The sequence below is a fragment of the Protomyctophum bolini genome (assembly GCF_963924005.1).
Source record: "Protomyctophum bolini genome assembly, chromosome: 10".
In the NCBI taxonomy this organism is placed as follows: Eukaryota; Metazoa; Chordata; class Actinopteri; order Myctophiformes; family Myctophidae; genus Protomyctophum; species Protomyctophum bolini.
This window is the reverse complement of record NC_137871.1, coordinates 42129878-42141704: the sequence shown is the minus strand read 5'-3', so window position 1 is coordinate 42141704 and position 11827 is coordinate 42129878. Positions and strand designations below refer to the sequence as shown.

The window sequence follows — 11827 nt, the reverse complement described above, 5'->3', positions numbered from 1 at the left end:
ACACACCAGCATATCCACACAGGAGTAAAACCTTTCCTGTGTAAACATTGTGACATGAGTTTCAGTCAGAAAGGTAGCCTGAAGACACACCAGCGTCTCCATTCTAGAGCAAAAACTTTTCAGTGTAAACATTGTGACATGAGTTTCAGTCATAAAGGTAATCTGAAGATACACCAGAATGTCCACACTGGAGCAAAACCTTTTCAGTGTAAACATTGTGACAAGAGTTTCACTCTTCCAAGTACTCTGAGGACACACCAGCGTCTCCACACTGGAGAAAAACCTTTTCAGTGTAAACATTGTGACAAGAGTTTCAGACAGTCAGGTGATCTGAAGACACACCAGTTTGTCCACACTGGAGAAAAACCTTTCCAGTGTAAACATTGTGACAAGAGTTTCACGCAATCAAGTAATCTGAATAGACACCTGCTTGTCCACACTGGAGAAAAACCTTTCCCTTGTAAACATTGTGACAAGAGTTTCAGACAGTCAGGTGATCTGAAGACACACCAGCGTGTCCACACTGGAGAAAAACCTTTCCAGTGTAAAAATTGTGACAAGAGTTTCACTCAGTCAGGTGATCTGAAGACACACCAGAGTGTCCACACTGGAGAAAAACCTTTCCACTGTAAACATTGTGACATGAGTTTCATGTGGTCAAGTGATCTGAAGACACACCAGAATGTCCACACTGGAGCAAAACCTTTTCAGTGTAAACATTGTGACAAGCGTTTCACGCATTCAAGTAATATGAAGACACACCAGCGTCTCCACACTGGAGAAAAACCTTTCCACTGTAAACATTGTGACAAGAGTTTCACCTATTCAAGTAATCTGAAGACACACCAGCTTATCCACACTGGAGAAAAACCTTTCCATTGTAAACATTGTGACATGAGTTTCAGGCTTTCAAGTACCCTGAAAACACACCAGTTTATCCACACTGGAGAAAAACCTTTCCAGTGTAAACATTGTGACATGGGGTTCAGTCGGTCAAATACTCTGAAGACACACCAGCATATCCACACAGGAGTAAAACCTTTCCCGTGTAAACATTGTGACAAGAGTTTCACAAAATCAAGTAATCTGAATAGACACCTGCTTGTCCACACTGGAGAAAAACTCTGAAGACACACCAGCATATCCACACAGGAGTAAAACCTTTCCCGTGTAAACATTGTGACAAGAGTTTCACGCAATCAAGTAATCTGAATAGACACCTGCTTGTCCACACTGGAGTAAAACCTTTCCCGTGTAAACATTGTGACAAGAGTTTCACGCAATCAAGTAATCTGAATAGACACCTGCTTGTCCACACTGGAGAAAAACCTTTCCTGTGTAAACATTGTGACAAGAGTTTCAGACTGTCAGGTGATCTGAAGACACACCAGTGTCTACACTCTGGAGAAAAGCTCTCGTCAGAATGTTTGTCAAGTCCAATTATGGATGGACGAGATTCATGATCAAAGTGAGATGGCAGTAAAATCTAATGATCTACCCATATTTCAGGATGTCTTCTATCAATTGAAATGATGAGTAAGCTCAATCTGCCCCAGGTAAGGGGTAAGTTGATCCAAGTCGAGGGGCAAGTTGAACCACATGATATTTTAATGTTAAAAGCTTAAACATGAACATATAATGTATTCACTTATCGATAATAGTATAATAACAGTTTTCCCTTTTGCTAATTGTCTTATTTACTTGTTTATTATTTAAACAATATTAAAACAATTAAATAAAGTTTGTTATTCAGAACCTTATATTTGCAATATTGTTAATACAATATTTCAAACTTCTCTTAAATGAGTATGTACATGCAAATTAAAGGTCATTCAGTATAATTTGAGTAGCAAAGACTTAATAAATAAATATATGAATAGTGATTCCCATTGACTCAATTTACCCCCGGACATTGGCTCATCTTACCCATAGCCACCATTTTAGAAAGCAATGACTAGAATAAGCTACTTCAGACAATTTATTTTCTAATTGATTCACATGGTTCTATCCATTGGCAAATCATCAACGTGTATGATGATATTACATTTTAGACCTAGGTACATTTTGCTTTGTATAACAGTCATTTTACATGATGTGTCGAAATGTTTTTTTTTCTCCAATAAATGTAAAACAAGCATCAGATCTACAAGCTCACAATGCATGGCAATGTGGTGCTCTGTGAGCTTGTAGATCAGCTACTTTTAAAAGCTGCAGTAGGCTATAAAACAGTACAGTTTAAGTGGTTTAACTGAACCCTTACAGCTCTAGCATTTTTTGAAGAATTAGGATCTAATTCACGCCAGCATTTTTTCACTTCAGCTGACTCAGCCCTGTTTGAGTTGCGACCCAATAGGCACAGAATAGTAAATTGTCAGATTAGTAAATCCTACTTTCTTCCTATCCAAACATCAGGACCCCTTATCTCTTTTTGCCATTCTCTCCTACAACACCATGGAGTCCTTATCTCACCATTCACTCCTGGCTATTATTCGCTCTGTTTCTTTCTCATGTCTTTCTTTTTTCTCATGTTCATGATATCCTTATTGGCTATTGCTATTATTTTTAAAATCAAATAAAATACCTATGGTGAAAAGAGAAGGCGTCAAAGTTCCAAGTGGGAGGTTTTTTATATATAGATTGTAAGGGTTGGGCGGTCGTGGAATCAGCAATCCAGCTGAACTTGTGGGTAGCGTCTCCAAGAAATGTGCCAAAGTGGTTCAACCCTTGCTTTGAGTTGCTTGGATGATTGCACTCTCCCACAGTAATAAGGAGAAAAAGTACAAAAAACATCACATATTAGCCATTCTTTACACTTTATTAATGTTACACTCCGTGTTAGGGACCTCAGTAGCGGGTGAAAGATCAAAAAGCAGCTGCAACAGCTTGGCACCATGCTGGTCAACCAACCCATTCCTCAACCAGGTTTTGTTGCAAGCCAGCCAACGTGGTTCTGTTGGTCACTCTAGCATGTACAGCATGCCCAAGCTGATCCCACACATGTTCAATTGGGTTGAGGGTCTGGACTCACGGCAGGACATTCCATCCTCTCCACTCCCACATTCTGGAGCTAGGCTACTCTGATAATCCTGGCTCTGTATCACGTCCCACGACTCCCACACCCTCCATGACGACGCCAGGCCCAGGAAATAATTCCCAATGCATTTTTCCCATAAACATTTCAAAAGTTATTTATTTAAAGACCCTATTTATTCAAAGACATTATAAGTGTACAAAGCCAACTCGAGTTGTGACAAATGACAACAAACACAATATTTTGGACCAAACAAATAATTACAAAGAAGAAAAACAACAACAAAAAAAGTGTTGTAAACTGCCGTTTTCTTCTTTGTGTTTGTTGTCATGATTTGTCACAACTCGAGTTGGCTTTGTACGAGGCTTAAAAGGTCTTTAAATAAATACTTTTTTAAATGTCAATGAGGAAAATGAACGGAATAATTTCCTGGGCCCTGGTAGGGGCGAGACTGCAACGCTCTATTGTAAACAAGTGTAATGCTTTATGGTGTCGTCCACAGTTAACAGTATTGTATTGAGTTGTGCTTGAAATGTACTGTAATTCTCCAAAACTGTTATTTCATTCTTCAATCAATCAATCAATACTGGGCAACAATAATATTTTCAGGAAATTGAAGGCAAAAACGATAATTAATTAATTCATGTGAAAAGAAATTGCAGTGTGCCCACCCAGGTGGTCCCAGGCCCAGCTAATAATTAATTCCTGCCTGTGCCACAGTTTCAACCTGTTCATAGACAATTTTCCATCACTTTTGAGATGGAGCTAATAGGGCGGTATAGTTGCCAGGGTCTAATTTACTCTCTTTTATTATTCAGTTAAATATATTCCATCTGGTTACCAACTCTCCATCAGTTAGCTGCATGGGGACCACCTACTAATCCCCTCAAGGACCACTGGTGTAATGTATTTGCTATCAATACAATACAACTCCTATGCCGTATTACGCTGTATCATGGCTCCCCCTATTGGCCGTTTGTGGTACGTGCACGCTCCAGCAGCAGCGCTAGTGCCATTGATTATGCACAACCCTATGTGTGATCGCCGCCGGGGGTTCGTCCATTACTAGCTAAAGTTGAATTTGAACCAGTTGGACGTTTTGAGGGACAGTCTGTCCTTTTCAACCTGAGACACAAAGAGGACAACCCAGATAGAGCTTTGAGCAGCCAGGGTTTCACTCAAACATTCACACAATCTGACAACACTGCTCACAGTCACAACAACAGTCGTGCTAGCTCTCTGCTAAGCTAAGTCCCTCGCTGTTGTTTCTCTGCTAAAGTAAGTATACTATTTTATAGTAGCCTAAAACTAACGTAAGATCTGTTGAAATACACACTGTCACGTGACGGTAGTCGACACGCTAATTCTGTGGACTGTCGTTTTGTATCAGTTGTGTCAGACTTTAATTTGACCGTTTATTTTGTAATGCAGATCAATGTAATAATAATAATAATAACAGTTGCAACAGCAAATGGTGGTAGAATAAACTAAGGACAGGTTGCTTTTCCAAGTTCAGTTAACTTTGGATTAACACTCTTATATATTTATATTGAGGGTGTTCAACAATTAAATTATAAATCCAATGGAATACATTTATTTCCCCTTCCACTCTGCTGAGAGTTGTAGGCCTACATGTACAATAGACACAGCAAAGCAAAACATAACGGCACATCAATAACAACAGTGGGCTCTATGCAGCATCACATCCAGTCTAAGAGCATTTTACCCTCAATATTTAAAGAAAGAAAAGGATTACCTGCAATAGCCTATTTGTAACTTTCTAAACCAACACAGCTACGGCTGTGTTCACACAAACCCAGAAAGCTGGGCATAGGAAAATACGACTTGAATGAATGTGTATGGTTGTTAAACAACTTTTGTCCATTTGGTTGTTGTTGACCAGATTAGATGCTGGTCATTGGTTATTTTATTGAACTAGAGAGGTTCCCGTGGGGCCTCTACGGCAGGGCCCGTTGGTACTGGCCTACTTGGAATGATGCAAGTTGTAAATGAATGCCCCACCCAGATATTAGGCTATGTCTGTGTCCCTTTTATGCCCGACGTCAGAATGATGTCAGATTTCTGTATGCGTCTCTCTCTGTGTCCCTTTATTCCTATATATGGAGTTCTGTGTCAGCCATGCCCAAATATGGAGTTTTGGGATGTCAGAACAGTCCATCTTGTGGAGTTCTGTGTCAGCCATGCCCAAATATGGAGTGTTGGGATGTCAGAACAGGCCATCTTGTGGAGTTCTGTGTCAGCCATGCCCAAATATGGAGTGTTGGGATGTCAGAACAGGCCATCTTGTGGAGTTCTGTGTCAGCCATGCCCAAATATGGAGTGTAGTTGAGGTCAGAAGTTAGAACAGGCCAGCTCCATATATTGACGCTGGGCAGGGCCCGGTCCAGAGCCCGGACAGAGGCCTTTTGGGGGCGGTTCTGGAACGCGTGTTTCAAATGTGAAGTCGGTGGGGTTTACGGTTCTCGAGTTACGTGGATTTCACGCAGACAGACACAGACAGACAGAGACATGATTAAATAGTAGATATGTATTATGAGCACACAGTCCAAGTCCAGTGGTGCTGCAGAATACTTTAATATTTGGAATGTATCAATGTCACTTCAGTTTAACCACTTAAACCCTTTATACTTGGACCACCAAACCTAATATATGCACTACACCCAAACCTAACATAGCCGATCTACAAGCACACAACTACAAGTCTCAACTTGACACATTGTGACCTTGTAGATCTGCTATTTATGGTGGATGTTTTCGCTTTTGCTCCAGTGGACACATTCTTTAAATATCAAATTGTCCCTAAGCAGCCATTTAATTGAGGCAGTTGTTTGCAGAGCGATGTATGGCATTATTTTTATCTTAGTATTTTTGTATTGCAGATTCATTTATATAAAACATAAACGAGGATTAAGTAGTTTAAAAGGAAGTTCTAAATGTTAAAACCAATATAAGATCACCTAAAAAATCTAATGTTAAAATCCCATCTTGGAATATATTTTATGGAAATGTAATGGAGTAAATTCTATGAGATGTTTTATACAATAACAGTCCTGCTAAGCTCTATGAGATGTTTTATACAATAACAGTCCTGCTAAGCTCTATGAGATGTTTTATACAATAACAGTCCTGCTAAGCTCTATGAGATGTTTTATACAATAACAGTCCTGCTAAGCTCTATGAGATGTTTTATACAATAACAGTCCTGCTAAGCTCTATGAGATGTTTTATACAATAACAGTCCTGCTAAGCTCTATGAGATGTTTTATACAATAACAGTCCTGCTAAGCTCTTTGCTATGACGTCTGAAAAGACAGTGGAGATCACTAACTACTACCTCACAAAAAAAGAACGTTACGAATCCATCCATCCGAAACCCCTGAAACCCCTTTTCCCCTAAATTAAAATTGGTTCTAGAAATGGTTCCGTTCTAGATTGTTGGAACCTTCTTTGGTGGTTTCACGAAACCGGCGGCAATTTCGTGCGTGTGCTCGATTTAATTTCGCCCTGCTATTCTGACTTAAAGTAGCACAGATTTAATTTACCACTGAAGTTATGGAAGTTTCTCCATATGGCAACGTCCAAAAGATGAAATCACAGGAATAATGGAAGTCACTGAGTTCTAAGTTGATTACAACAACATGCAACAGGTAGGATGGAATTATTGACAGGGAAGGCAGCCATAATTGACAATAAAAGTGCTTACGTTCGGTTCTCTTGCTTTAAATTAGACTTAGATTTGAGAGGATTTATTTGTTTGCAAACACTTTGGGTGGTGTTTGATCTCATCTTTTCTTGATTGTGCTGTGCTGTCAATGGCAGTAGCGTCCAAGCCTTCTTTAAGTTCCACTAGCAACGACCGGTTGCTACCACACGGGAGTTAAACCATGCAGTGGAAAACCTCCCCTGTTTGCTTTTCTTTTTTAACTTTATGGAATCAATCACATGTACACTTCCTTGTAAAATAAATACATTTTCTCTTCACATTTGTTTTTCACATGTTCCATGTCACTGTTGTTACGTGACTTTGACCGATTTATTTTCTTTCTTTTTTTGGTGCATGCATACAGACAAAAAAAAGAACCTCCCTCGTTTTCAAGGCAGTCGAGCGATAATCTTTAATATGGATTTGAAAGAACAGGCGCTCTGCAACACACTAAGTGCTACCGGGTGTTTCAATAACAAGCGAGGATGCACACAAACCAATGACCCATCGTGTGTGCAAATTGCAATCATATGGTGGTCAGAACTTAATATAAAGGAAACATGATTTAACCAATACCAGCCCCCAAAAATCATTAGTGTCATTAATGTATGGAAAAACAGACGTTGGAAAAACATGTGGAACAACTTGTTTTAAGCCCTGTGTGCGCGTGGCTGCGTGTGCATGTGCGCATGGTATGCAAAGCTTCTCTGTCTGATGGTGATGCTGTGATCATTCAGGTTGCTGAATGATAACTAAACATTATTTTCTGTTGGTGATTTCCACAGAGCACCACAGGAGGAGATCTCACGCCATCAGGAGAGATGGCCTCCAAAAGAAATGTAGCACGGTCAGAGGAACAGCGGGAGATGGACCAGGGACATGGACTGTTTGATGCAACGCTGCAACCCGTAGTAAAGTTGTACAGGATATGTAGGTACCGTTTTATTTACAGCTAGTTAAATATGTGCTCCTCTGTAACTGTCCTGTTGTACCTTGGATTCAAACCCGGTTCTTCTGCACAAGTGCTGAAATCTTTGCCACTGAGCTAATGGGGCCTGGCAACGTCTCAAATCTTCTGTTAACGGCTAGGTGTGCCACAGTGCCATCATGCTCATTTCAGCACGGCTGGATAGCCTATTTCAACCAAGTGCATGGTCAGAAGAACTACCTGTAGTAAAAAAAAAAATCTTTCCACCAAATAATGAGTAAATGAACAAAAATCAATGAATCCCAGAAAAATCTTTCCACCAAATAATTAATAAATGAACAAAAATCAATGAATCCCAGAAAACATAACAAAAACGCACAGACACAAAGGTAACAGAAAAACAGCTTGACATAACTACAACAGTACAGCATTTTTTCATTCCACCTTTTGTCTTTCCTTCCTCCTTTATTTTTGGGCGACTCCTCTGTGTACCACCAGGGGGGGCTCAAGTACCACCAGTGGTACTAGTACCAGTGGTTGGGAAACTCTGACCTAGGGTCTTTGCTTGGACAAATACATGGAAATGTGTGAGAATCACTGGTTTAAATATTAGGAAACAAGCCCAAATAAGCAACTACACTTTAGAAACAAGCCCCCAAAAAACAGAACCCACAACTACCAATATATAATAATAATAATAGCTCAAATTTATATAGCGCTTTTCTAAATACCCAAAGCGCCCAAATATATAAGCAACTTTACAGAAAAACAAGCCCATGGTCGCTTATAATATGCAGACATGGCAACACTGCTCGCAAAACCAGTGCCACGGATCAAAGCCGGGCAGGTGTGTGTGTGTGTGTGTGTGTTCCACTTTTTGCTGTGGGGAGCTACTCGCGTTGTGCTGGCTATACTGAGATCTAGGGCTGCACGATTTTGCCTAAAATAAACCTTGATTATTTTTTCTCGGAAACCTCAATTTCGATTTCAGTAAAAGAAATACATTGTCTTAAAATGTGTGTTTTTTTTAAATAAACCTTAAAAGGATCCCTGGCTAATAAGACAAATATGCCTTGAAACATTATACTTGCCCTCTATGAATAATATTAAAAAATAAAAACACCATCCATATTTTATTTCTTTCATAAATAGAGGATATTTCACTCAATTGGGACTGCACCCATCACAGGTTGGTCCATGTGTGGTCCAGCCCTATGGAATGCATATTCTAATCAAAACAACTTAATACTCCATCCATCCATCCATCTTCAACCGCTTCATTCAACAACTTAATTCTTCCTAAGGATAATATGAGCATCAGATCAATATTTAGATACTTTTTTATTAGCACGTGCATTCCATACACTTCCGGGGCTGAACCACACATGGACATGACATCATCAACTTGCGACAGAGCAGTTCCTATTGAGTGAAAGATTCTCTATTTAAATACAAATATTGAGTTTTTGAGGGGCCTATATACAGGTTTAATGTTAGTTGTTTGTTCAATGTTTGTTTTAAAAACGCCATTGACAATGAAGGGAAAGTTTACATCATATTGTTTAATGTTTGTGTTGGCACCATTTGTTTTACATTGACATCATTTACCATTACATCACCTAATCAACATGAGTTAGACTTATATTATATATATTAGCGCCCCTCACTTCACACGGGTGTGATTATTTTTTTATTATAGAGGGCAAGTATAGTGTTTTAAGTAGAGCTGGGACTCAATTAAAAAATGTAATCTAATTAATTAGAGGCTTTGTAATTAATTAATCTTGATTAATCGCATATCAATATTCAACCAGAGAACAGTGAGAAACCTTTTTTTTTTCAAATGTTTTTTTGGTATCCCAGTGAATAGTAACTACGGGATTCCACTAATTTTCAAAGTTTTACTGTCATTAATATACCTTAGAGAATGTCCCCCCCCATTCTGTGTTGCCTAGAACTGGAGGTCTGAAAAAAATCAGTAACATTATGAAGTACATCTCAGTGACATCACAAAAATGTACTTCATAATGTTACTGTTTTTTGCTTTGCATACCATGAGACACGAGCAGCCTGCTCCAGTTCCCGGAAAACAAACACAAGCACAGCGGCCAATGGGAAGAGTGCAAAGCGCGTGTGCATTAGGCATGCCACGGTATGAGAATTTACAGTAGCTATTCCCCACTGTATTACACTGTACTATGGCTCTCTCTGTGTGGCAGAGGGAGGAGGAAGTAACTACGGTAGCCCGCAGGCGAGTGCAAGAGATATTTACCGTATATACCCTAGTTAAAGTGAAAAACGATTTTCACTTTAAAATTTGATTAATCGTGCAGCCCTACTGGGATCCCTGACTCCCAATTCCTCTGTCCCCCTCACACACTCGCGTCTCGTCACGGCCAGGAGGACAGCGCTGCCCGGCTATACTCCGTGGTGGTGCGAGCTGAGCTGTCAATGCAACTATTATAAAGTATACTATAGCCAGCACAACAACATAACAGCTCCTAGACCAATCACATTGCCCGTAGCAAGTCTCGGTAATCGGTGGTGAGGAAAAGAGAAGGAGGGCTGGGGAGAGCGGTGGTTGTCTCTTCACCGCGGCTCAGTGACGTCATGTTGTAGTTTTCGGTGAAGCGGTGGTCACCTCACCACCGGAAATCCAAACCTTACCAATAAGCCTTTACTCTCCTTTAAAACGGCTCTAAAAGAGCACTTACAGGTGCCTGCAATTCGGAACTGGCCCCTGTGAAAAGTGAAAGCCTCTATAGGTTCCTTTTAGACTGGCTGTGTATTGGGGAAAGGAGCCCACCCAGCTTGTGGCGATAGACTTTAATAGCAATCTTTGATTGAATGTATTTATTTAATGACTGTCACCTCGACCAGGTAATGCGTCCGTTGGCCACATTTAAATTTATTAGACTAAGTGCCTCCTTGGGGCATAAGATGTGATGTAAAATTTGGGAAAATGCCCATCATCAATAGATAGAATATAATTAATTAAAACACTAGACATTATTACAAAACAAATAAGTAAGTAGGATAATCAATCTTATCCAATCAGAAAACACGATGATTTGCTCTCTGCTGATGTTACCTTCCCTCTCCTAGATTTCACAGACCTCCCTGTGTGTAAGGAGGAGGTTTCCCCTGATCAACAGGAGAGGAGCCTCAGTCTGGTCCAGGTGAAACTAGAACCTCCACAGATTAAAGAAGAACAGCAGGAGAGGACCCTCAGTCTGGTCCCGGTGAAACTAGAACCTCCACAGATTAAAGAAGAACAGCAGGAGAGGAGCCTCAGTCTGGTCCAGGTGAAACTAGAACCTCCACAGATTAAAGAAGAACAGCAAGAGAGGACCCTCAGTCTGGTCCTGGTGAAACTAGAACCTCCACAGATTAAAGAAGAACAGCAGGAGAGGAGCCTCAGTCTGGTCCAGGTGAAACTAGAACCTCCACAGATTAAAGAAGAACAGCAGGAGAGGAGCCTCAGTCTGGTCCTGGTGAAACTAGAACCTCCACAGATTAAAGAAGAACGGCAAGAGAAGAGCCTCAATCTGGTCCAGGAGGAATCAGAGCCTCCACAGATTAAAGATGAACAGGAGGATCTACTTCAAAGACCAGAGGAACCTGTTGGGTCAATGTTTAAATTATTAGCAGTGAAAAGTGAGGTTGATGAAGACATCTCTTCACACTGCTCTGAAGTTGAACTGGAATCTGACACTGAAGTAACTGACGACAGTGATGATTGGGGTGAGACAAGTGGAGGTGTGCACACTGGAGCAAAACCTTTCCCGTGTAAACATTGTGACATGAGGTTCAGTCGGTCAGATAAACTGAAAATACACCAGCGTGTCCACACAGGAGAAAAACCTTTCCAGTGTAAACATTGTGACAAGAGATTCTCTCAGTCCGGTGACCTGAAGAAACACCAGCTTATCCACACTGGAGAAAAACCTCTTAATTGTAAACATTGTGACATGAGGTTCAGTCGGTCAGATAAACTGAAAATACACCAGCGTGTCCACACAGGAGAAAAACCTTTCCAGTGTAAACATTGTGACAAGAGTTTCATCCATTCAACTAACTTTAGGAGTCACCAGCGTTGCCACACTGGAGAAAAACCTTTCCATTGTAAACATTGTGACATGAG

At 40.4% G+C, this 11827-nt stretch overlaps 1 long non-coding RNA gene across 1 annotated transcript; it reads left to right on the top strand.

Annotated features, from left to right (window-relative positions):
- Positions 1–4094: 4094 nt before the first annotated feature.
- Positions 4095–10915, top strand: LOC308322070. The gene is made up of 3 exons (XR_013964681.1): positions 4095–4309; positions 7541–7685; positions 10789–10915. It is a non-coding gene; the product is annotated as an uncharacterized lncRNA (long non-coding RNA).
- The last annotated feature ends 912 nt before the right edge of the window (positions 10916–11827 follow it).